At 41.4% G+C, this 22,408-nt stretch overlaps 1 long non-coding RNA gene across 1 annotated transcript in view; it reads left to right on the top strand.

The window, feature by feature from the left end:
* Positions 1-22,408, top strand: part of LOC144827170 (uncharacterized) — a 61,263-nt gene that overhangs the window by 16,930 nt on the left and 21,925 nt on the right. The window contains exons 6-7 of the long non-coding RNA XR_013610056.1: positions 727-812; positions 12,996-13,068. This is a non-coding gene — a long non-coding RNA (uncharacterized LOC144827170). The remainder of the gene's footprint in view (positions 1-726; positions 813-12,995; positions 13,069-22,408) is intronic.

Raw genomic sequence — 22,408 nt, 5'->3', positions numbered from 1 at the left:
CAGGCCTGGCAGCAGGCACGGCCTGCAGGAGTATCGTCTGCTGTGGGGTAGGGAGCAACGGAGCTTTGGGTCCAGCGCACCCAGCAGCCGTTGCCACACCAATGGGCTGATATCCTAGACAGGGAGCCAGACCTGTTTGACCTGCTGGGCATCAAGGTTGCAGGGCTCAGTGAGCTATTATTGATTTGCAGTGTTCTTTCTGTATAATATTTTGTTTGTAAATAACATGCTGCTCGCACTCAGAGATAAGTTACATTCATGTTACAAATATTATGTGATCTAGCCAGGTGTTTGGTTCATGTTCAAACAGTAAAACTAGAGAGTGGATGGCCATGGGTGGACCCCCCCCCCCCCCAATGCTGTTTATGAATTATCATAAATGTATACAGTAGTAGTACACCAGAAGTTTCGATGACAGTGCAGCATGGCTGGAAACTAGTATGAGTAGTATGAGGATGGTCCCATTGCATTTGGCAACCAAGACAATATGTCCTTCATTTACCAATTATTCCTCCCTTTCATTGCGCGACAATTACTCAGAGTCATTACAGCTTTACCCCTCCATTACAAAATATTTTTGGTTTACTTGACTATCTGCCTTTTCAAACACTGCCAGCCGTCATACTGCAATTGAACTGTAGTGATGTATTGTGGTTGAATTTTGTAAACAAAATATAATAAGGGGAGGCGTTTCTGGCATTTAAAATGTGTAATGTGTTTTTTCAGCCACACAGACCATGGGGCCAGAGCCAGCGGAGAAGACGCAGCTGTGGTCGAAGGGGAAGTCTCAGCGGCGGCAGAGTCGGGTGGTGGTAAGTCCCATTGCTTGCTTGTTGACAATTACTAGTATACTCACTGCAAGGGCATTGTGATTGTGAACCCACCACTTTAGCAGCTACAGCGGGGGTTGAGTTAATGGCCTCTTCCATCTGCAATTCAGCAGACAAAAGTTTGTAATGAATGCTAAAAATGATGGGTTGATAGAGAATAGGAAAAAAGAATTGTAGAAAGGATGGGTGAAATGTTATATGAGAGAAAGGATGCGTGAGTGAGTGAAGGTGAAAGGATGCATAGGTTGGTGATAGGATGCATGGGTGGGTGGAGAATGGATGAAAGGGTATATGGGTAGGATTAAGCCTGCCGGGGTGAGTGAAAGGGTTGATGGATGAAAGGTATTCTTCTCGGGTGGGTTAAAGGAGGATGGTTGAAAGGGTGAATTGGTGAAAGAATGTGTGCTTCAGTAAATTGATGGATGTATTGTCAAATATGGTTGAGAGCCATGAATGGGTGAATAAATGGATGCATTTATGTCAGTGGATGGATGGTTTTCAATGGTGGTCATCAGAAGGGGGGCTTGGAGAAGATGGTGGAATAGCCTACCTTTTTCTTGCTAAAGATCTGGAAGCCAATGGTGGTTGAAAAGGAGGTTCTTGTTCAGCAAGAAGCTCAACCTCCTGTTCTGCTCAAACTTCAGTAAGATTCATTGCTGGCTGCGCCGGTTGCCCTCTTTCCTGCAACGACTGGGTACTACTTTGTGAAAGAGCCATATCCAATTCAATCTCACTGCTCAACGGCGTCAACATGATTGCAGTGGCTGCCTCGCTGAGAGACACAGGCTTGGATTTAGGTTGTGGTGGTGCCGTTGATGCGGGAGTGCTGCTTACAGTTTTCTCCCTGGAGGCCGATGCAGTAGGCAGACGTTTCCCAAAAAAGACACCACCCTGCATGCCAGTGGTGGAAATCTGCTTCTTCTTCTTCTCGCCACTAACCACTTTTGTGACAGCACCTTTTTTTTGGGCCATCTTGAAGCTGTCAGTTGGCAAAGATTGGAGTACTCACATGACTGTCTGGTAGTACTGTGGGTGATGTCTCTTGTGCACCTAAAAGCAAACATGCAAGAGAAATATTAATGAAATGTGGCATTTTTGCAGTTTGAATTAGTACAGATAATATATTTTAGTGCTGTTACCTGAGTAATCATCATTATTATCCTAAATAATTAACAATAACAGTGCATTTCAAACCACACCACCAGAACATAATATTTCATTTCCAAGGATAACATACAGATGTAACTGTTTGCTTTGTGTGCATCTAAGATAGAAACCTTTGGCAGTTAGGGAGGTGTAAGTCGCTGGCATTCTCTCACTATAATCTGAAGAAAGGCGCTGGATGTCACTTACTATAAAGACGCTCTAGCGGGCAGAAGTTTCATGAGCGCTCGTTGGCAGCGGTAAAATCTCACGGGCAACCGGCAAATCGTACCTGGCGAGACTCGTTGCACTTGCAGCACGTGCAAAAACCCAGCTCAGGCGTGTCAACCGAAAAACAATTCCGCCACAAGGTATAGTGCAGAGTTCCTAAATTCTGGAAACTCTGTGAGCGGAGCAAGATTTCACGCCTAGGCATACATCACAATTGACCCCACTGATATTAGTTGAAGAGACATCATTAGACTTTTGACTTGCTGCCATCCTTGCAAGTGATTTTACAGAAATTAACAGCCAAGAAACCCAGCTCAGGCGTGTCAACCGAAAAACAATTCTGCCACAAGGTATAGCGCAGAGTTCCTAAATTTTGTAAACTCTGTGAGCAGAGCAAAATTTCACGCCTAGGCATACATTACAATTGACTCCACTGACATTAGTTGAAGAGACATCATTAGACCTTTGACTTGCTGCCATCCTTGCAAGTGATTTCACAGAAATTAACAGCCAAGAAATAGGATAAATGCCTATTTTATATAACATCTATATTTTAAATAGAATGGCGTCAAGGTATGCCAGTGGCATAGATATCACCTGCCTAGTTGCAACTATAATATACATCAAATGTGGTTATAGGCACTTATGCTTTGTTCATCCTAAATTGGCAGGGTAATCCCAGACGTGGGTCCCTTGCTCAATTTGCCACTGGATTCAAGCTAGCCTGGCTGATGAGGGCTGTTAGCTTGTTTCCGGTCCAGGTAAGACATGGCTTGGCAGTTCCGGCTGGACTGTTCCCATGAGGCACAGGGTCAAGACTAATTTGCATATAGCTGGGTCTGAACTGGGGGTGGCGAAGTGAGCTAAAGAACGATGATGGATTCAACCCAGATCTGTGACTGGGGGTGAGTGTCTGAAAAGTTTCAGCGCTCCGTCCATCATCTCCTTGTGTTTGCTTTATAGGCACATCTAGCCTTATTTATTTATTTATTTGGTATTTTCTATTGTGCGAACATGACCCTGCGTAGGGTATCAGAGCACTTTACATTGCATTTCCCAAACCAAAACCATTTATGTTTCCCAGTCATCAGTTATTGTACCATGATTAGAACTAAACAATAAGCTTAATATACATATATACAATCCCACAAAGGGTTAGTGATTGACGAGAGGTAGCAAGAATACGATCATGACCCTGCGTAGGGTATCAGAGCACTTTACATTGCATTTCCCAAACCAAAACCATTTATGTTTCCAAGTCATCAGTTATTGTACCATGATTATAACTAAACAATAAGCTTAATATACATATATACAATCCCACAAAGGGTTAATAATTGACGAGAGGTAGCAAGAATACAATCATGACAGGTCCGTGGACAATAGCTAGACTGTTGAAATTAAGGGAGATATTTCCTCATATAGAACGATTTTGCTTCCTTTTTGAATGCCGCGATGGATGGGATTCTTCTAATGTTAGGCGGGAGAGCATTCCAGATTCTAGGAGCTGCACTGGAGAATGCTCGGTCATAAGTACTTTTCTTACAAAACGAGCCGGTTTCAGTAGTAGGTCTGCGTGGCTCCTGGAGAACCGGCCCCCTCTTGATAGAGTGAGTTTTTGGGCTAGGTAACCTGGTGTTTTGTAATGTATCGCTTTGTGAGTGATGCATGCCAACTTGAATTGAACTCTTGCTTTGAAAGGCAACCAGTTGAGTGCTTTCAAATGAGGGGAGAAATTGTCGAATGTTTTGGATCCAGATATCAGTCTTGTGGCTGCATTAAGACAAGCTTTCAGTGGGGCTGTTGAGATCTTGGGGAGCCCGGCCAGAGTTGTGCATCCATTCTTTATTCTTGGTATGACCAATGCCTGTACTGCTGTTTTGAGATCTGTCTTATTTAAGAATGGTTTTAGCTTTCTAAGGTGGCTTAAATGGAACCGGGCATTTTTTGCCATCGTGTTGATATGTGCTAACATGTTCAGATTTTTGTCCCATATAATTCCCAAGGAATTAGTAGAGTCAACAATCTTTGGAGTACACTTTAAAGCTGTGATTAGGTTGGTCCATTCTACTATATTTGATGTGCTTTTCTGGGGCGTAATCAGCAGGAATTCGGTTTTATAAGGCTTAAGCTTCAGGTGGTTGATGTTTAGCCATTGGATGGTTCTCATTAGTGCCTGGTTCCTGGTACTTATCTCTTCTGTCGATGTGACTTTGATGTACAGCTGAGTGTCATCTGCATACATGTGGAAAAAAATGTTTGCTTTTTGTAATATATCTGTGAGTGGGTCTATGTATAGATTAAATAACGCCAAAGATAGTTTTGACCCTTGCGGAACTCCTATTGTATTTCTGGTTGAACCTGACAATGCTTGGTTGACTACAGATTTTTGGGATCCGTTCTCAAGAAAGGAACTAAACCATTTTAGGACTGTTCCCTCTAGCCCCATTCTGTTTTTCATGCAATCCAGTATTTTAGCATGGTTTACCGCATCGAAAGCCGACGAAAGGTCCAGCAGGATTAGGAGACATGTTTTGTTATGGTCGAGGGCAAGTAAAGCATCATCCACGATGTGCAGAATTGCTGTTTCTGTGCGATGGATTGGTCTGAATCCTGATTGTAAGTCATTTAACAGATTGAATTCCGAAATGTGAAGGCTCAATTGTTGTTGCACACATTTTTCCAGGACTTTGGCTAGCATGGGAATGTTGTTACTGGTCTGAAATTGTTGGAATCAGAGGGGTTCTCTGTTGGTTATTTTAAGAGTGGAGTGACTTGCCCAGTTTTTAGGCAGACCGGTATTTGGCCTTGTGTCAACAAAGCATTGATGACCTTTGTCCATGATGGGATGAGCAGATGGTTTATAGAAGACCAGCACTTTTCAGGTAAAGGATCGTTATATTGATTGTTGGGTTTAGTGGTTGAAATGATCTTTGCAATGTCTAGTTCACTGACAGGATTAAATACTGACCATTGAGCATTGTTTTTTGTTTTTTCTAATTCTAGTTCAAACTGATGTTCATCTAAGGTCCTCTTACCACTTTCAAGGTCTTCGGCTGATTTTTTGAGCTCCCCCTCCAATAAATTTGCTTTGTCTGTAAGGAAGGACGAGAAATCTTCACTATTTAAGATTGTATTTATAGTGGCTGGTGCCGATTTGGCAGATTTATTGGATTGATCTTTTAGTAGATCGAATAGTTTCCTTGGTCTGTTTATTGCATTATCCAGTTCTTTCCTGAAGAAATCTTTTTTTGACTTTAGAATGATTTTATTGTAGGCTTTCCTGGACTGTCTCAGTTGGGTAAAGTGGGGGGATGAAGGGTATTGTCGCTATTTTCGCTCTGAAAGTCTCAGTGAATGTCTTTCTTCATTAAGGGCACTATGAAACCAGGGTTTTTTGTCTTTGTCAGAGATCCTCTTGAACTTTAAAGGGGCGATGTCCTCAATAATGCTCGAAATTGTCGTTATAGTGCTTCGTGAGGTCACTGACATCAACCATGCTCTTAGGTGGTTGCAGTTAAATTTCACAGCGAGCTGCGACGATATCCATATTGATTTCTCTAGTGTCCTGAGTCAATTTTTTGGGCTTAATAGGTTCTGAGGACATTTTGGTTTTTATGAAGGGTATTTCGAAGGTAATGATGTGATGATCAGACCAATCGCAGGGGGTGATTACAATTTTATCGATAGCTTTTTCTTTAGCTATGGTTCAATATAAGGTAGAACCTTTGGAGTGGGTAGGTAGATGACATCCTTGGACCAGCGAGTGATCTTCCAGGAAGGCTTTGAAAAGGGTGATCTGACTGTCAGTATGATCCTCCCAATGAAGATTGAAGTCTCCCAAGAGAATATCATTAGACTGCAGATTAGAGTTAGCAGTGATGATTTCTATCATCTGGTCTATGAACTTTGTCTACCCGGGGGGTGGTAGAGTGCGTGGAGTTTACAGTTTTGGTTATCAGACGATCTTAACGACATGCCCAGATATTCACAAGTCCCTAAAGGGTCAGAATGTATTTTTGTGATGGTAATGTCTGATCTATGTATACAAGCAATGCCGCCTCTTATTTTGTCACGTCTTTCCTGTCTCATAATACAGTCATTCGGGGGGACTAAAAGATCTAGGCACGGGGAAGAACAGTCAGATAGCCATGTTTCTGTTAATATAGTTACACCAATTTCTTTGTTTAATAAGAGGTCGACTATGTCTGCAGCATGTTTTTTTTTGCTGACCGACAGTTGAGTAGTATGCAACAAATGTGTTTCTGTGGATTGATCATTGACGAGATAATCTTGTCGGGAATAAATAACACATTTTTTAGGTTGCTAAAATTTTGCCTTCTATTGTTAGGCTTAGCAGTTCTACCAGCATTCGTTGGGACTGTTTGAATATTGTTTTCACCTATCTTGGTGGGAGTAGTGGGGGTTGGTTCGTATGAAGACAGAAGGGTTTGGATCTCATTGTCTGTCAGATAGCTGAGTTGCTTACGGGGGCGGAATATTCTGTTTGACGCGGCCATAGGGGTAGAACGAAGTTTATATTGTGTTTCATGAATGGATTTCTGTAAAACCTCAATTTTTGAAAGCCATTTTTTTGATAAGCACAACAGGTTCTTCATATCTCTAATAGCGAAAAGCATGGCTTTGTAAGTCTTTCAGGATTGCGAACTGAGATTATCAAATTCCCTATTATGTTGAGGGGCTCTAATCTTTTCAGACTATATTCTAGGTTGAGTAATGGTGGGAAGTTGTGTGGGTGCCCCTGTTGAAATGCTAGCTTTGGATATCTCTGAGGGATAGTGACAACTGTTATTTGTTTTGTGCATGTTTCTTTGTGCCTAGAAACTGTTTTGCATTTCCCTGTGTCAGTCATATGCGTGCCTCTCCAGTTAATCTGGTCAGATACTGTTGATTCCAACCTACTAACTGTTCCCGGTAGAGAGTCCAGACACAAATATTAAATGCTCAGGCATTCAGCATCATTGGCCTCCTGCTTATCATCATGCTAGAGTGATTTACAATGGTCAAATTGACCCAGATGACGAATATTTATTTGCTATAGAAACTGACTGCTTTCCTTGGCTCCCTCTTTTATCTCTCCCATGCTCTCCTTTTAGATTTCTCTTCCCCTTATCAATTTTCTGTGTTGCACATTTCTCTGCACTGCACAGATGTTACATCTCTCTTGTCTTCTTCTGTCATTCTCATCTCCCTTTCTTCATGTCTCTACTCTCCCTTTACTATATCATTTTTCAGCTGTATCTTCTCCACCAGCTGCTGAATCTTTATTGCCTACCCATTGTTTCACTTGCCTTTCCTCGTAACCATCTTGTTTTCAAATGTCTTTCTTTTATCAACTCTTACATTGTTAAAATCTAGATTGCGGCATCAACATTATCGGCGCCACCTTGTCCCTTTTTCCGACTCATACGTGCGCGTAAGCAGCAGCCATTTTGTATGCCATGGCCTCTCTGCCCACTGCCGATAGCCAGCGCGTCTCTCCCCCTCACTCCCCGGCCTCGCAAGCACCCCCCCGCGCCCTGACAGCCCCCGGCCTCTCCTGCTTGGGCCATAAACGCACCTCCAGCGCGACCCTTCCTCCGAGCCACATCCCGTGCTGAAACCCCACACTCTTTCATCTCATTCATAGAACAAGCTCCTTTGATAACCTCTTCCTCCCTGTCCGATTGTCCGACCTGTTCCCAGGCCACCACCTAGCCCAGCAGATACAGTTTACTGCCCCTACAGTAGGACCCCGCCTCACATCAAAGGAGCGGGGATTAATCAATGCCTTCACACCCCCAGACCCGACCGATCGTCCGCATTCCTGTTCCCAGCGGAATGTCCAGCTGCGTGATAGCCATCATGCTGAGAATTGGGGTGGGGACTCCTACTGTAGATATGTGTGGGAACGGGCCTGAACAGAGGATTCCAAAGATGCCATTTCTATGCTACAAAGCGATGCCACGGATGTCATAAATGTAAATAAAGCAATAAACCTGTGTATAAGAGGCCAGGCCTCAGAGATGCAGAGAGAGCACCTCGAGAAGATACCCTGTTGTCTGATTTGACGTGTTCTGCTCCGTCTGAATAAACTCCTGTTTCCTGTCTTCTGTCTCCAGCCCCTGCCTCTTTGTTTGGTAATCTCGAATGGTATGAGAGGCGGCTAACGCCGGGCAAATACTGAAGGGTTCTTGGTCAAATTCGGCCCTACCTTCGACAACATGTTCCCCTTCTCTTTCAGCTAAATTTCTCACTTATGTCTTTCTCCTCATTCCCACCTGTCTCCTGACTGTCTGACTGTCTCATGTTTTGCTTTCTCACTTCTGTCTGTATCACCTGTTTATCTGTTACCTGCCTTTCCTCCCTACCTCCTTTTCTCAGCTGTCGCTTTATAATCTGTCGGTTTCTCTTTCTCACCCGTGTTCTTTTTTCAGCCATTTCTTTTCTACCTCTTTATTGCGTCTGTTTCAAATGTTTCTACGTTTCAGCAGCATCTTTATAATCTGCCTCTGTCAATTTCCTACCAGTCTATTTATCCCGATCTTCTCAGTTGTCAATTTCTAGCCAGTCTCTTTTTCATTTGTTTTTCTCTCTCTCCTGTCTCCCCCATTCACTCTGAGCTGTGTCTCACCAGCCTACTTATATGTCACCTCTCACTCACTGGTCTTTCATCTGTCTGCCCCTATCCCACTTCCTAACTTTCTCTTGTCTCTTTCTCATGACATTGTGTCTCTAAAGCCCCTCTCCTGTCTCACCTCTCTCATACATAGTTCTCTTACAACTGACTTCTGTTATTTCTGCTCTGTATTATCTCTTTCTCTCGCACACATCTACCCACAAACCCACCTTCTTTGTCTCTCTGCCTCTCACCTGTTTCTCTATAGTGTTCAAATCCTTGCTTCTGTTTTTCCAGCTTTCTCTAGTCATCTACCTCTCTGACTTCAGTTATATATCTTTTTTCCTTCAGGTACCCGGAGTCAGCCAGAGACATGAATACGCGAATTTTGCAACCACTAATAATAAATTAACTTATTTGCAAGTTTGTTATTTTTGGAGTATTTTTTGTATCTTCACACATAGGCTGCAAAGTTATCACGGAGCTACTAGGTCACAAATGATGAAAGATGGCAACACTGTTGCATTACTATAGGAAACAGAAAAATGTTCCTTTCCTTCAAGCTGCAAAAAATAAACAAAGCTTGGAGAAGAGACGCCTGTTTATTTTCTGTTAGCAGACACTTTTCTATGGTCCTAGGGGCATGTTGATAGCCTTCCTTGCAGGTTGAAATCTGGCCATTGTTGAGAGTCTTGATCTTTTTTTTTTATCCTCATTCGCCTCTGACTCCCGCAAACTAGTAGTCTGCTGGTCTCCACTGTTACTCAAATTGGAGAGGTAGGTTTTCCTTTTGGGGTACTGCCATATCGCCAGCCTACCAGTGGTACACCAGCATGCTACCTGTTGCTGACCTGTCACTGTTTATGAGAGGGTGGTCGTGCTCTCTACCAATTTCGAAAAACCAAAGACCAGAGTTGTCGATAGAACCCTCCTTAGATCACTATTACCTGATGACCTGGTGATACCAAGGGGGTCCATCCATCTTGGTCTGAGAGCTTCCCATGAGGCCTAATCATAGGACAAAAAAAGAAGATGTTCTTTACAAGTTACATGGACAGGTTTGATTTTTACACTATCTGAGCTGGAGACCATTTTAACAGACAGTCCCAAATTGCTGTTTTCTTGCTATTTTGCAGTCTGGCCAAGTCCATTATAGATGTTTTAGAGACTGATGAAAGCCATTCAGAATGTGTGGGAGGGGAAACCTCTACCCGTTTCTTGCATATTTCTCGCCTGGCCAGCAGAATAGCAAAGAAGAGGATACTCCTGGTATGTCCAATGATTTCCGTTTGAATACCAAAGATTATTAGGCTTAGGGAGATATGTACTGGCTGTCCTAAGATAGACGTAAGGGTGGAAGACACCTTTTGCCAGAAGTCCGAGATGGCGGGACAGGTCCAAAACATGTGTGTGTCTGGGGCTCTTACCATATTAAATTTTTTACATCTTGCCGGTGAATCGTTGGACATCTTTGAGAGTCTAGCAGGGGACAGGTAAACCCTGTGCATTGTGAAAAAATGATTTCTTCTCAGCCAAGCTGGCTTCGCAACTGAAAACAATGTGTTCTATGAAACCTGCCATAACTCAGTGCAATCCCCCTCTACGATCAACTCTTCCCATAATTCGCCGGCTGATCTAAAATCTCTGTCTATTGCACCCTTCAATTGCCCAATAAAAAGAAGCTACCTCTTTCTTGCCTGCTGGCTTTTTAACCAGGAGTTTTCAAGATCATTACCCAATCCTATCGGCTTTTTGTGATTTTGGGACCAACTTTTTAACTGTATGTATTTAAATCTCGACATGGCCCCTTCCATTTTATCATCTAATGTTGCCCAGGGAAGTAGGGAACCATCTTCAGTTAAGTCTCCCCATGTTGTTAAACCTGCTGTTCTTAATGGTATGGCAGGCACATCTTTAAGACAACTAGTAGACCCTGGGCTTTCCTACCACAGGGCTAATCTTGAGTAACACTCCAGGTCTAATAATGTTTTAATTCTGGCCCATACTTGGGCTGCTCCACATAGAACTTTCAGTGATGCCTTTTTGAAGAATTTTTTGTCTCCATATTTAAAGAGAAAGCCATCTTGGGAAAGCTCCGACTGGTCGAGCATTGCTTTAAACATTTTTCCCCTATCCGAATCATCTGGATGCTTTAACAGCATTCTTGAATAGGTTAATTGAAATGCCCACGCATAATACTGAACATCCGGGAGTGCAAGGCCACCTTTTTCCCTTCTCTGTCTCAGTTTTTTCGAGGAGATCCTGGTTGCCTTGTAGGCCCATACGAATTAATTGATTGCCTGCTGAAATCTGTCAATCAGTTGTTTGTCGAAGTGTAATGGGATGGTATTGAAGAGAAAGGTTACTCTTGGTAAGATAACCATTTTTATCAAGTTTACTCTTCCCAGGATGGTCAAGGGGAGATGAGCCCAGGATTTCCTTTGGTTTAGGCTCTCTTTAAGAATATTTGAGAGATTCACCTTAGCTATCTCCTCGATACTAGAGACAATTTTTACCCCCAAGTACCTCATATCATCTTTCGTTTGATAGAGACCCTTTGGCAGGTTCCAGGTCAAAATTTCGTTTTTTCCTGCATTAACTTCGTAGCCGGACACTCTGCCAAAATCTTCTGATAACCTTATGACTTGGGGAAATGATGTATCTAAATCTGACAATAAGATTAAAATATCGTCCGCATACAGAGCTACCTTTCTCTCCCATGTGACGCTCTTGAATGGTATTATGGCTCACTCTTCCCTAATACTCTCAGCAAATGGCTCTATGGACAGGTCAAAGAGGAGGGGAGAGAGAGGACAACCCTGTCTTGTTCCTCTCTTAATGCTAAAAGGCTTTGTCAAATTGCCATTTACTATTAACCTTGCTGACGGGTCACTATATAGAAGTTTAATGGTTCGACAAAACTTTGGGCCAAAATTCAGTTTCTCCAAAACTGCAGCTAGATAATTCCAGTTTACCCTGTTGAATGCTTTTGTTGGATATATGTTGAAATCCCGCCTTGCGAAGGGGGGGCGCTGGAAGTTGGAACGGTATAATTTACTACTCCAACTCCAGACTGTGCGGACACTAGGGAAGGTGTTGGATTTTAAATCCAACACCTCCCCCCCCCTCTGCAAGTCATTGTTCCGACTTGCGGAGTAATGGTATGCAGAATCACAACGTGGTCGTGATAACGACCGCGTTGTGATTCCCCGCGGAGAACAAGAATTGTTGTAAGTGCTGTTTACCGCTTTTGTTGCGTCAAGCGTCATAGCCGCCAACGGGACTGCAAAACTGGAAGAGAAATCAATCGCACCTTTCAAATCGTGCGTGAGATCAAAAAGGTTTCTACCTTTTTAAAACCCCTTCTGATCTGTATGTAGCAGATCTCCTGCAACTGCTCCTAGTCTGTCAGCCAGTATTCAGAGTCTTGATCTTAACCCTGCCCGAAACTGAAAGTCAATAAGTCCATACCATACTGGGGGAAGTATGATCCTGTTTTTCAGTCTGCAGGTTGTCCTAACTGCTTGGTTCAGAACCTGTTGTAAATGGGCTAGATCATTGGCAGGGCAGCCTACATAGTTGGACTTATAAAGTCGATAATAAATTGGAGGGTTGCCCTAATTAAGGCAGACCCCAACTTGATAATCAAGGGTGGAAGGATGTTTCCAGACACTGTAGTTACAAATGACATGGTCCAGCAACTTCATACCATTCTCCAAAAATGTATTTTATAGATCAGACATGGTTCAGTGCATCTCTAAGCAATTCTAGCCAATGGAAGAGGCAGATTTAGAGAATCTATTTTTAAAGTTTCCTAAAGCTTTTCAAAAGATAACAAGTAACAATGTTTTTTCATCTCAGAGAAACTAAGGTAAATAAACTACACATATTTTTCCAATCTTCAAGGTTAAAAAGTTAACATCCATACAACGAAATGGAACTCCAACACACCCACCAGAATAAAGTTCTCAACAAATACCAGTACTCAAAACTTAAAGGAACTATGAAGCCAATAACTACACAACATGTTTTTAACCAATGTTCAAAACCCAAACAAGTATAAGAACTTAACAGCATGTCTTCTTTTCACAGGATTAAAGAGAACACACAAAACAATACTAAAACATTTTTTCTCAAAAGCATTTAAATGAATCTTTTTTATTCTTTTTCAGATCATCAAAACATGGAAAATCTACACAGAGCTGAATACATAATTTCTAAAAGAGATAACAGACTACTTAAGTAGTGAGTACATTTAGAGTATGGAGAGACTTACTGTAAGTAAGTGGTTACTCTTGGTGATATTGTCTGCCTCTGCAACCGAGTTAGAAGTTAGAGAACTTGTTCAACACAAAGTTAGTTAGTGCTGTCTCATATGATAACTATAGATTTTAGGATTTATCCAAACACCAGTTCAAGGATGTTTTTCAATTTTACCCAGCATATACAAAAACTTCTTTAGGTAAGGATTACTTATCAAGTAGTAAACTAGAATGCGAGCTGTAGAAACTAACAGCTTTGCGGTTTGGACCTCCTCAACAAAAGGGTCTCCTTCCACGTACCCAAAAGAAACCTCCACTCTGCCGACCTCACCCTAGCAGAACCCCTGCGCATCCACAGAACCAGAGCGGGTGGAAGAGCCTTCTCCTACATCGCGGCCAAAGCCTGGAACGAGCTCCCAGTCCACATCAGACACTTCCCTACTCTGCACACCTTCAGGACGACCCTCAAGATCTGGCTCTTCGTCTGAACCAAAGCTGTAACCCCCCCAACGCCTTGAGACCCTCATGAGTGAGTAGCACGCTCTAAACCCCCTGATTGATTGAATGTGTAGATAAATTCTACACATCAATTGTACAATCAGACTTTTTTTTACCCAAATGAAGACAAATTGGCTACTCTTCTACATTATTTCATGGAGACACGGATTGGCCATCTAAACAGGCCAGGTTGTAGGAGAAAACAGCATTTTCCAAGTGCTGAAACTGTTTCTCGACAAAGACAAATAATGCTATTGAGGGTTGGCATAACTCCTTTACCAGTTCTATAGAAAACCGACACCCCAACCTATATCATTTCTTGGAAATTCTAAAAAAGAAACAAATATTTCAGGTGATGAGACTTGTGTAGTCATTAACAAGCAGTTTGCATCCTCAAATTTCCAAAAGAAGCAAAGAAATATCTAAAAGACTTGTCAGAATCCAACAGTTTTCTACATTGGGAGCTGCAGACTCCCTTCACAATATTGCATATATCTTACATTACTAACAATATCACTAAATTATAAGTTACTCTCTTGTTTTGAATCAACCACAAAATAAAATTGATATTTTTTTACAAAAGAAATTAACAATTTAAATGTATTTTGGCCTATCTGTTGATGTCTTTTTTCTTCAATTCTTGGTGATTAACTATCCAGCTACTCACCAAGGGTTATAGGTAATCTATCAATCTATGAATGTGAAATTTCAATCTATAATATAAACCACATTTTTTAAATTCATTTTTTCTTCAAATTAAAACACGCACATCTATACCATTCTTTATTTAAAAAAAATCAGATACTGTTTTTTATTTTAAATGTAATATGTTGTAATATTTATTCTTCAGACACTTTTCCCCACCAAATGTCTTTCAAGATCCAAAAAAACAACCTGAAAAGATTTTTCCTTCTTTTGTGTTTTTTAAATAAAAAAAGTTATCTTGTAAAATTTGAGCGATCTAATCCGGTGTTTCTTCCTTCCTCGTAGAAGTAATTCTTCTTTAAAAAATGTTAAACTCATTTAAAAACCAGAATCAAACATGTTATTGTCATATTTGTCAATTTTTTATAATAAAGTAAAATAAATTATGCAAACTATACCTTTTGTCCAATGTAACCTGAGCTCCCATTTGAGCCTATCCACATGCCAAATGGTTTGAGCAGCACCCAACCTGCATTATAACAATCATTGACAAGGACCAAGAGTCTGATGCCACCCTTAATAGCATAAATATAGCACACAACTGGGTCATCAAGGCTATGGTTCCATGAAATAATTTCTAAGGGTATCACCATAGGAGTGACATAGAAAAACAATACCCAAAAAGAGTTGGACGGAGTACAAAAAGGTGATCTCAAAAATTGCATCCCCCACCTTGGAAACAGCACAAAGAACCTATGCAATCTAAGCAGTGTCACTCATAAATAAAATCTGAAACTAATCTGAACTCTCTCAGGTGAAGAAAGAGATCTGAAAATGAGTGGAAAAAGAGAACCCTCAACTGAGTTCATCAGAGCAATCCATCATTATATTTTACATTTAGAAACAAACCTCTATTAGCTTTGCTGGGGCCAAAACCACATGTTAGCAGTTCTGAATTGGTGCAGAATCCTTGCTCAAATTCTTCTCACCTCTTTTCCTTTTACAAATAAATCACATAAAAAAGGAAAGTAGCAAATGGACCACCACCAAGACCTTCATCTGTAAACAACATCTTTATTCACTTAGCAACAGAAGCATACTCCCCCAACCTACACCTTCAGTTTCTGCCCTAACCAGTGGACTGCTCAAAAAATGTCTGCATTATAGTATCAAGGGAAGTGGTCACTGCTTCTTTGCAGCAGAAAGCAAGACTAGAAATAGGCAACCTCAACATTTAAAGGACAATCTAAAGTGTATTTTCCATCCGTAAATCATGAACCGTCTGGCCTGCATACTGCTTGCCAAATACATATGTGCCTCTAGAACCTGGCTATCACGCCATCCTCTAGTCAAGTAGAAGGCATCAGCACAACATGTAAAAGATGATGACAGCGGTAAACAACCATTACATAGCAACTTTTACTTTGCTATTCTTTTGCTTAGCAACTTTTACTTCGCATAGTCCATTACTACGCAGGAGAAGAGTGGATCCATGGTTGAAGGTGAAGAGAGGGACCACAAGGAGCGAGAGGTAAGTGGGGCAGTGTAGTTAGGGTAGTGTTGTAGTGTATGTGTAGTGTAGGGTGTAGTGTTTTAGGGTTTAGGGTAGTGTTGTAGTGTATGTGTAGTGTAGGGTAGTGTTTTAGGGTTTAGGGTAGTGTTGTAGTGCATGTGTAGTGTAGGGGGTAGTGTTTTAGGGTTTAGGGTAGTGTTGTAGTGTATGTGTAGCGTAGGGTAGTGTTTTAGGGTTTAGGGTAGTGTTGTAGTGTATGTGTAGAGTAGGGGGTAGTGTTTTAGGGATTAGGGTAGTGTTGTAGTGTACGTGTAGGGTAGGAGTAGTGTTTTAGGGTTTAGGGTAGTGTTGTAGTGTATGTGTAGTGTAGGGGGTAGTGTTTTAGGGTTTAGGGTAGTGTTGTAGTGTATGTGTAGGGTAGTGTTTTAGGGTTTAGGGTAGTGGTGTAGTGTATGTGTAGGGTAGTGTTTTAGGGTTTAGGGTAGTGGTGTAGTGTATGTGTAGTGTAGGGGTGGTGTTTTAGGGTAGTGTTGTAGTGTATGTGTAGTGTAGGGTAGTGTTTTAGGGTTTAGGGTAGTGTTGTAGTGTACATGTAGTTGTAGGGTAGTGTTTTAGGGTTTAGGGTAGTGGTGTAGTGTATGTGTAGTATAGGGGTAGTGTTTTAGGGTAGTGTTGTAGTGTATGTGTAGTGTAGGGGGTAGTGTTTTAGGGTTTAGGGTAGTGTTGTAGTGTACGTGTAGTGTAGGGTAGTGTTTTAGGGTTTAGGGTAGTGGTGTAGTGTATGTGTAGTGTAGGGGTAGTGTTTTAGGGTAGTGTAGTGTATGTGTAGTGTAGGGTAGTGTTTTATGGTTTAGGGTAGTGTTGTAGTGTATGTGTAGTGTAGGGGGTGGTGTTTTAGGGTTTAGGGTAGTGTTGTAGTGTATGTGTAGTGTAGGGTAGTGTCTTAGGGTTTAGGGAAGTGTTGTAGTGTATGTGTAGTGTATGGGGTAGTGTTTTAGGGTTTAGGGAAGTGTAGGGGGCGTGGAGGGTAGTGTTGACGTGTAGGGTTAAAAAAGAAAAAAGAATCTGTATGCGTAGTAAAAACCTGTGATGTAATGTACTGCTAAGTAATGCCACTTTAATGGTTTTCTATGATTTTGCGAAGTAATGGCATGCATTTTAAAATACTGCTAATTAAAGGCATTTGCTAAGTAAAAACTGCGTAGAAAAGGCATGCTAAGTAATGGCATGCTAAGTAACATCATACATTCGTACCTTAAGGGTTTATTCAAATACTTATTCAACTTTTTAATCAAGTCATAAATATGAACAAAGAAATGTATCACAACGGGGAGATATTCAAAAAAGTTGTATTTATGGAATGAACCCAAATCAAATCGACTACCTAGCAACACTGTCACTACTAAATCTATTTCACAGTTTACTTAGTAGTGTAACACCCTCTTGCAAACATAGCTAACTCACATTTCACAAGTATTTTTCAATCAGAAACCTTTTCATAGTTTTATACAAAACAGGTGTCAGAAAATTTGACAAACATATACAAAACGGGTGTAAAAAAGTCGACTTTTCGGTCTTTAATAGGCCATACAGATCCATAAGGCCATCCTCAGGACACAGCATTGCTTAGTATCCAATCATTCCTGTACAGAATAAAAACAATCTACACAATAATGAATATCCCCTGGGTTCTAAAAGTATTGTCTGCTCACACCGCAGTCCAACTTCAGTGACTGACCCACCAAGCATGCCTAATTAGAAAGACAAACATCCAGATACTCCAACCAAAACCCCACTTATATGTGTGGGAAAGAAAACTAATTGAAAACACCCAATGTGCCCATAGTGCACAAACCTGTGACCAACACTGCAACATAGAAGCCTTACTCTGTATATCCAATTGCATTACCTTCCTGCCTTCTCAAACAGGTCTCTACAGCAAAGAATAAGGTCAATATTAAAATTCAGAATTGTAACTCATATATCATCAGGTTATAGAATATAAAATCAGCATGTGATAATCTGAAATTTTGAATTTGAGTCTCCATCGAGATGAGTTATCCATCTCATAAAGCAAATAACAGCTCCAATGGGCTCTTTCCTATGTCAAGGCTTTTGGAATTAAAATCATGCTAAGTATTGCTGATTTGTGTAAGACCAGCTACCCAGCGCTCATTGATGGTCTGCTTGGAGACCTGAGAAGTTGGTTTTCCTTGTAAAGTTCAGTATTCTATGAAGGATGTTTTTAGGCACTACTGATAAAGGTGGGGACAAGGAGACATATTTACAAGCCCCTAACGCCACCGGAGCGTCACTTTTTTTGATGCTCCAGTGGCGTTGCTCGATAACCCATATTTATGAGATGCTGTGAAGCCACTTAATGTGGCTTAACGCCGCCTTGCAAATAAAGCCTCTTTTAACACTTCACTTAGCGTGAAAGAGGCATGCAAAGAGTGTTGCAGTGGGCATTGTACCGCAACACCTGTTGCTTTTTGAAGCTGCCCCATAGTTACAAGGATGGGGCAGCGCCAAAAACTAAGTGCAGGTAAAACTAGTCTTAGGTTGGCAACACAGGAAGAAATGATTAATTTCTTATCATAGTTTGTTCTTTCTATGTATGCTGCATTCTGCAGCATACATAGAAACAGCAAATTGCCTCTAAAGGTTGTTTATGTGCAGGAAGGTGTGCTTTCCTGCACATAAACAACCGCTCCTGCAGTGCAGGAACCCTTGCAACATGGTGCATGGGTGCTCTATGCAGCTTTCTTAGTGCTAGGGGAAACGCAGAAGTGCACTGTATTTTTGTAAATACGGCGCATCCCTGCGTTTGAAAATGACGGAGCACTGCGTTGCCAAATTTGGGGTTACATTGCGCTCCACCATTTTCTTGTACATATCCTCCACGATTTACTTGAGGCTCTCCAAATGGAGATTTGGAATGGGTTTCACATGGGCATATCTCTCCGTGTAATTCAGTGTCACAAGCAACAGGGAAGACTAGCGGTGACTAACTTTAAGGCGTACTACCATGATACTCACCTAGGGATGGTGATAGAATGGTACAAGTGGGGGACAGATAACATCTGGTTCTCACATAGAGAGGGTGCTAATAATGAGATCGCATGGGATGGTATTTGGCCAAGAAAATAATTGAGATCTCTAAGAGCTTATCTCAACACACCAGTGACCACAGTATTAACCACATAGGATAACCTAATGAATAAACACCAGCTCACAAAGGGCCAGATGTAGGTAGCCCAATACCGGTCGGAAACGGCCGAAAATACCGATTTTCGGCCGTTATCGACCGGTATTGGGCTATGGAGATGTAGGGGCTCAAAAAACATACAGATTCGGTAATTTTACCGAATCGGTAATTTTACCGAATCAGTAAAATTACAGAATCGGTAAATTTACAGATTCTGTAAATTTTACCGATTCGGTAAATTTACCAATCGGTAAAATTACAGAATCTGTATTTTCAGATATAGGTAGCACTTTGAACAGTGCTTCAGGCCTTTCAGGATTCGGTATTTACCATGTAATACAATTGCATGGTAAATACCGAATGCCTGTGTACATGCACATCTGTGCATGTACACCTGTGCCATATGGCACACAGACATGCCCTAAGGGCATGTCTGTGTGCCACATGGCGCACAAGCCATGTACAGGGGTGCAACAGGGTGTCAAAGTGACACCCTGTCCCCCTTTGCAATTCGGTATTTTTACCAATTCGGTAAATACCGATTCGGTATTTGCTACTGAATCCTATGGGCTTCAAGGCCCATAGGATTCAATAGCAAATACCGATTCGGTATTTACCGAATCGGTAAATACCGAATCTTACCGATTCGGTAAAAAATACCGAATTATTACCTACATCTTATTTACCGATTCATAAATACCGAATCGGTAAAATTCGGTATTTATGAATCGTAAATGAGATTTACCTACATCTGGCCCTACATTCCTTTCTCTGCACCCCATACACTTTAACTCTGAATCCACCCTGCAACAAGAACGGGTACTCTCTGAAAAATAGACCTAATTTCAGACTTTTTTAATAATGGTAAAATTAAATAATTTCCCGAATGTAAGCAAGGCTTTACTACTTGATAGGTCTGAAAGGCAACATTACACACAATTGAGAGATTGGAACCTGCAACCAGGGCTGGAAAGCGCACACACCATAAAAAATTCTATTTATGGAACCCTTTTCTTTCTGTCACCTTGTTGAGGGTCCTGTGTCCACCGTTTCCTCCTTTTTATCAGAATCCAAACACGCGTATCTAAGTGGGAGTGAAAACTGGTGTAAGAAAATGTCCCCAGGCAATGGGAAGCCCTATGGAGGGACATACTTGTAAGCCCCATGTACATATGGAATAGTAATATCCACTACATGGTCTTCTGGGGTTAACACTGCAACCCCACTAAACTAAATTAATGCATATATTAGTAATCGGCTAGAATCCGGCCTAAGCGCTGTGTGTGCTTTTCACATGTAATGGGAGTGTCCAAAGTTGTTGCCCGTTTTGTTGGGAGTCTCTAAAACTCTTTAGAAGATTCTAGGATACCCCCTCCCGCCCTACTGACCTAGAAATAATGGTGCAAAGCAATGTGAAGGAAGGTCATATGAAGTTTAAGGCAACATGGAAACCATTACTGAAATATACTTCAAGGTTGGGTGTGATCACCACAGCTTAGGGCACTGAATATCTTTGAACAGTGAAGGGAGACTTCCATAGCCCTGGGCAGTGATAAACCTTTGACTGATGAACTAATGTTGCTAAATGCGAGATGCTGAGAATAGAGGACATGTTGTACAATAACACAACTTTGGGATGGAGACTGAGCTTAATGGGGAGTGGGGAGGGAGATATGTTACCAGTGGAATAGGTGACAGCAAGAGTGAATATTTATTATTATGTATCATGGATTTTGGAACCCTGTTCCTGCTGATTTCTGTGTTATAAATGAGCACGTTGATTGAAAAGGTGGATTATAAAAAAACAAAACTGACAGGGGTCTTCAAAGTCTAAATAAAAGACATGCCCTGAACAATAAAACTTGTGGCATCCTCATTCAGGTCTTGCCAGTATCTCCACAGCCATTGCCATTGTCTCTAGCTAGCCAGCTTCCTAACCTTCAGCGTGACGAATTTCAGCCCAGCCTTCCAGATTTAAAATGTCTGCACATTAGGGGATCCCACTTATCATGGCCTATTTTGCCTAGGACAATCCCTGCTAACATTGATATATTTTGAAAGGCGGTAAGAGATTTTTTTATATGGGGGTTGGCATCAGTCTCCAAACCGTTTGAATAAAAAGTAATTCCTGGTAGGGCAGCAGGGATGGCATAACTCAAGAGCATTAGCACAGGAGAACAAACATGTAGAAAATGAATGCTCAATTAAAAATACACTGCACTGGTTCATAATCTGATTTATTTTAGCATTTCTAGCCTCACAAGAAGATGGCAATACAGCAATTGAGGGCAGTATAAATCAAACAAACATAATTTGGAAAGCACTCCAACTAGTTTTGCCATCTTCTGAAGATTACATATGAGTGGCAATGTTTGCAAGCAATTATGTTTAAGGTCTCAGATACTGCTGATCTGTCTGACCTTCAAGGACATCATAATTTGGGAAATTAACAATATCATGGTTTTGCTTCGAGAGTGGAGGAGAAACATTCACTCTGCATGCCTGGGGCCAAGAAGACAGTTGTGACAACAAGACAAATAAATGACTAGAGACAGAAATGCCCAAATAGTGCACCGTGAGTTTAAGTTTGCATGGATTTCATTCTTGTGCTGTAGTAGAAAAATAAAAACAGTGACTTCTCCATTATTATAAAAGAGCATGTCCTACATAAATGGCCTGGATAATGTATGTGACTTTAATGAAAATCTCTATAAGGGACCAGATTGAGTTTGGCAAATCTTCTGTCTTCCCAATTTAGAGAGGAAGGGGTATCTGCCAATTTCTGGCAGAGCTCCTTTATCCACCAAACTCTAAAAAACTATCGAACTCCTTTAACCCCATCGCTTTCACAACAGAAAAATCTAAAAACATATACAATCAGTAGTAGGCCTATTGTATAACTGATAGTCCATTCCAGTCACTGGCATTCAGGTCACCATACATGCTCCCTATTAAACATACCATGCTGCCATGGATCCACGAATACATCCAGTGTCTCATTCAGTTCTCTGGCATCCGTCATAACTTTCCCTAACTAACCAATAAGGAAAATAGCCTATTTTATGATACTCCTGAGGCGAAAAGCCGGGAGGTGTTTATGCTCATTTTTAATCTTGTACTGCTTTTAAAACCTTGCTGATTTGCACATTTTATTCTACTTTAATACTGACCTGATTCCCGGTGCAGCTGAACAATAGCTGTTGGGAAAGGGAATTGACTCGTTTCTTGGCGCCATTGCTCGCCGAGGGAGACGATAGCCACGCCCATCTCTTGCTGGCCACGCCCCCTCCGCAAAAGATAAATAGGGCGCGCTGAACGCTAGCGCTGCTCCTCTGCTTGTGATACTCCTGAGGCGAAAAGCCGGGAGGTGTTTATGCTCATTTTTAATCTTGTACTGCTTTTAAAACCTTGCTGATTTGCACATTTTATTCTACTTTGATACTGACCTGATTCCCGGTG

The sequence above is a fragment of the Lissotriton helveticus genome, chromosome 4_1, assembly GCF_964261635.1.
Source record: "Lissotriton helveticus chromosome 4_1, aLisHel1.1, whole genome shotgun sequence".
NCBI lineage: Eukaryota > Metazoa > Chordata > Amphibia > Caudata > Salamandridae > Lissotriton > Lissotriton helveticus.
Note: the sequence above shows the minus strand (reverse complement) of the source record. Positions and strands in the feature narration are given on the sequence as shown.